This window comes from Felis catus, chromosome A3 (assembly GCF_018350175.1).
Source record: "Felis catus isolate Fca126 chromosome A3, F.catus_Fca126_mat1.0, whole genome shotgun sequence".
NCBI lineage: Eukaryota > Metazoa > Chordata > Mammalia > Carnivora > Felidae > Felis > Felis catus.
This window is the reverse complement of record NC_058370.1, coordinates 68,147,780-68,152,500: the sequence shown is the minus strand read 5'-3', so window position 1 is coordinate 68,152,500 and position 4,721 is coordinate 68,147,780. Positions and strand designations below refer to the sequence as shown.

The 4,721-nt window shown below is 39.8% G+C and overlaps 1 protein-coding gene across 3 annotated transcripts in view; it reads left to right on the top strand.

Annotated features, from left to right (window-relative positions):
* FSHR (follicle stimulating hormone receptor) overlaps positions 1-2,040 on the top strand; it is a 175,333-nt gene extending 173,293 nt beyond the window's left edge. For all 3 annotated transcript variants that reach the window (XM_045053324.1, XM_006930085.4, XM_019826174.3), the window contains one exon: positions 1-2,040. This exon is cut by the window's left edge and continues 2,943 nt beyond it. The gene's annotated coding sequence lies outside the window, so the exon portion shown is untranslated.
* The last annotated feature ends 2,681 nt before the right edge of the window (positions 2,041-4,721 follow it).

Here is a 4,721-nt window from a genome sequence, read left to right as displayed (position 1 = left end):
GGCCTGGGTCAGGCTCTGCACTGACAGCACAGAGCCTGCTTGGGTTTCTCTCTCTTCCAATCTCTCTCTCTCTCTCTGACCCTCCCCCACTCAGTCTCTCTAAATAAACGTGAAATAAATAAAAATAAGTAGTCTAGACCTAGGCTTTTCAGTACAGTAGCCACTAGCCACATGTGGCTACTGAGCACTGGAAATATGGCTAACCAGAACGAGACATGCTATAAGTGCACACAACAGACTTGATTTCAAATAGTTACTGCAAAGAAAAAAATAAAGGATGTATGGTAACTCAGTAATTTTTTATACTGACTACCTACTGGAACACTACTATTTCGAACACATTAAGAAAAGTGTAAAATTAATTTCATCTATTTCTTTTGACATTTTTAAATGGAGCTACTAAAACACTTAAAGTCACCTATGTAGGTCATGTTTGTGGCTTATGTTATGTTTCTATTGGAGAACACTGGTCTAACCTGACATGAAAATAAAGCATTTTCATTTAGCATTTTCCTCTCTGGCCCCCACACCAGTTTGTCACACTGTTGGGTGTCCCAGCTCCATCTGCAGCCATACTTCATCCTTGTTTATGTCCAAAAGGAATAGGTTTCTGAATTTGTACTCAAAAGCAAGTAGCAGCTAAATTAAAACTAGGATACAGTATTAATTATTTTACAACATAGCTGTTGATGACACATTGGTTTAACAGATAGTGGTTCTAAGAGGCAAGAATATGTTTAAAGATAAATAAATGCCAAGAGAAGCTCATAAGACTTTTGTTCCATCGCTTTATCACTACAACACTTCCTGTAAGAGATGAGACTTTCCTTAAAAAAGCCAACATATTTATAGGGAGCTAAATTTAGTGCTCCTAAACTCTTAAGGGAAAAATACTTCCTGCATTTGAATAAAAACAGTTGGCGTCCAGTGTATCACTCTTTTCCCATAAAAAAAAAAAAAAGACAAAGATTATACAGGTCATACCTCTAGGCTGTGACTCAGAGTGGTGCTTCAGTCCCAGAGTGGTAACAGAAAACAAAACAAAATGAACAACAGAAAAAAAAAAAAATCAAATATTATCCAACTTGTTTTTCTAAAATTTTTATTTCAAATCTCTAACACCACAGAGGACCAGTATCTCCCAGAGATTTTTCAAGTACCCATGACTTCAGAGGGATACTCAAAATATTGACACAGCCTAGGTACTGATCTTTCAGAATGAATACTGGCTGTCAACAATCCATTTGGCCATCTTCATGCAAACCAGGTGGCTGGCTACCCTGTATAAGTTTCTCCCCAACTCTCTGACCTCAACTTGGGCCTTGCTTCCAGTACTCTTCCCTCAGATTTTCACCTACCTAGAACTCCTTCAGTCTCATCCTGGCCATCTCTCATATCACCTTCCTCACCTCCACCTTGCTCCAGATTCTCTTTCACTGCTTAAGAAGCAGTCAGACAATACAGAATGATTCTCAAAAGGATCAGAACAGAGACTGAGTGAGAAAATCCACAAGCTTTTAGCCAGCAGAATGATATGATTAACTAGATACACAGATTAATACATTTTTTTATCTTGCCACATACAGGAACAGTACTGGTGGGGGATGGAGGGAGTAACACATGTGGCTATTGTACGACAGGGCTCAGTGGTTAACAAAACATGGAGAACCCTTAAGACTTCATTTCTGGAAGGGGTACATGGAGAGAGGAATAAAACAAGAGAAAGGCTCTTCTGTACTTGCATCACCAAGATGCTACAGATCTTATCAGAAGTGACACTCTGCCTTGTTTTGTCCAGCATCATATAGTATTCATTAGGAAATCAGAAAAAGATTACTGAAACTGATATCTCAATTCTAGGGTGATGGCCACAAGTGTTGGAATCAGTCATTTATAAGGAAAGCTCATAAAGACAAAGAATGAAGTTTCAGCTTCTGAATAATCAAGGGCATTGGAGGAAGACAAATATATAGGATGTTTTGTTTAATACTTAACATTGAAAAAAAAAAAAAAAAAAACTCAAAGTCAGCACAAAATAAAGCCCAGCCATGAGACTGTACTAACTGGTTCCCATCAAAATGGTTTCAGCTCAAGTAACAGAAATCCCAACTAAGAATGGCTTAAACCGCAAAGCCAATTACATAAGATGCTGCAGACTTGGACTGGCAGCTCCATGAGCTCAAGGATCCAGGACCTTTCCATGTTTTTGTCCTGCCATCCTTGGAGTGTTCAGTCGTGATTCTTCCCTGGCAGCAAGGCTGTAGCAATTCTACACACCACATACAGGTATAACCAAATCCAGAAACAAAATGTTGATCTTTACTTCTCTGTGTCTCTTTTCAAAAGGGAAGAAAATGTCTCCCAAAAGGCCCTCAGAAAATACCTCTTCCTACCTATTATCTCATATTACTACCCTGGTAGCAAGAGAGATGGCAAACATGAACTCTGCTACAGTTAGCCTCTGTAGTGGAAAGACAGCTCTGTTAGCTAGGAAGGTGGAAGGGGAAGATTCAGTGGGGGGAATGTTGGGTTGGCAATCCCATCCTACAACCAGATTTAACCCAAATCCTTATGGGATGAAACCATGGGGTTCAAGGTCAAGAAGCATACCACATCTTCACATCTCCCATTTTATGTTCTCATCCCTCACTCCTCTCCCCCTCCACCCATAGCCCATATTCCAGCTTCTCCTCCCTATGTTAGTCTGTCCTTCCTGGGACAAACTCTAGAAGCTGCTTAGATCTTAAGGCAACCACTGGAGTCAGATATTACCTAAGAAATGTTCATTTAAGTCAAGATATGGAAATTGAAAAGAACAAAGAGAAGGGATAAAAGAAAAAAAGAAGTACAAGGACAGGAAAAGGAGAGACATGAGAAGAGAGAGAAAGGCAAGACAAGTTAAAGAAAAGAGAAATTCAGAAGGAAACCAGGTTCAGATTGTATCTTTTTAGGCTGGTACTTGCCCATCTCCATCTTTAAACCCTTTCAACTTGTTGCAAAGAGTTCAACTCAAAACATTCAATGGGCTCGGCCTTAGATCCCAACAGAGAGGTCCATTGGTCATGCCATTATGTTCTAGACTTCCCACATACCATCATCTGGAGCCCTAGGATCTAGTTTAAAGGATGAGTAATAAGAAAATATTTCTGAAGGTCTTCAAAGCCTCTTTACTTCAGACATCAGAAAATGTAAGGAAAGCTCAGTCCTTTTCAAGACCTAAGTCTTCCTAATATTCTGTTCTAATAGCATTATCCACAGCCCCTGAGCTCTTTTCTTAGATAGACCTCAAAAATACACTAAATCCCAAAATTGTAATAGCACTCTATTTTTGTGCTCTCAATTCCTTTACTTAACAAAAGATTCCTTGAATCTTGAAACATTACTTATAAACAAACCTACAAAGAGAAGATTATAAAAATCATCTTATTTCTAGTGATATTCACCACATAAGATACAGAGAGAATTTTGGTTCTGCCTTTAGTGAATTTTCAGGCAATTTTTCCCACATGTATCATTAGCCAGGGTCATTCAACTTCCAGGTATTAATGAGTTACATGAAGATGAGATTTGGATAGACAAGGTTTTAAGTTGTTTCATTCCTTTTCCTTCACAAAGCCATATCACAGGGCTCTTATCCATAAATAAGTGAGTAAATAAATAATCTACCAAATGCCTACATGTTCCATAACACAGGAGAGAAGGGGAAGAAGGGGAAGAAGGGGAGGAAAGGAAGAAAGGAAGAAGAGAAGAAAACTTGAAAAATAGTGATAAAATTATACTTCCTCTGTCTATAAAGTGATGGGAACCCTTTATAGGCCACATCCCTGTAGAAATCCTTTCTCCATGTATCCCAACAAAATTCTCTTCTTCATGTATTCCAAGTAGAACATAGGCTGCTCCCAGTCCAGGCTCCCAAACACCACAGCAAAGGTAGTGCTTCCTCAGGTAATGACCCAGGAAGACCTCTATTCACTGTGACCTGATGGAACATTGGCTGGTGTGGTGAGCCCTCCTTCCTAGAATATCTGGAGGGCTTACAGGAGCTTAGTTTTCTACATCTGTAAACAGAATTAGACAAGAGCCAAGTTACTTGTGGGAGAGAAGCTAATCAAAAGTCTTATTAGTTAGCATTTGTAGTTATGCAAATATTTGGTGTTGAGATACATTAGATCACTGGTGGCCACTTCCAGAAATCAAAAACCAACTTTAAAGAAGCCACACAGTTCTGTTTTCCATCCACTCATTCAATAAGTAAATATTTATTAAGCACCTACTGTAAGTCAAATACCATTCCAGTCACTAAAAACACAATGGGGAGGCACCTCAGTGGCTTAGTCATTTAAGCATCTAACTCTTGGTTTCAGCTCAGCTCATGATCTGTGAATCTGAGCCCCATGTCCAGTTCTGTGCTACTAGTGTGGGGCCTGCTTGGGATTCTCTTTCCCACTGTCTTCCCCTCTTCTGCTCACTCCCGCATGCTCGCTCACTGTCTGTCTGTCTGTCTCTCTCTCTCTCTCTCTCTCTCTCTCTCTCTCTCTCTCTCTCTCACACACACACACACACACACACACACACACACACACACACCAATAAATAAACTCTAAAATAAAATAAGAGGCACTTGGGTGGCTCAGTCGGTTAAGAATCCAACTTTAGCTCAGGTCTTGATCTCATGGTTGGTGAGTTCGAGCCCTGTGTCAGGCTCTCTGCTGTCAGGATAG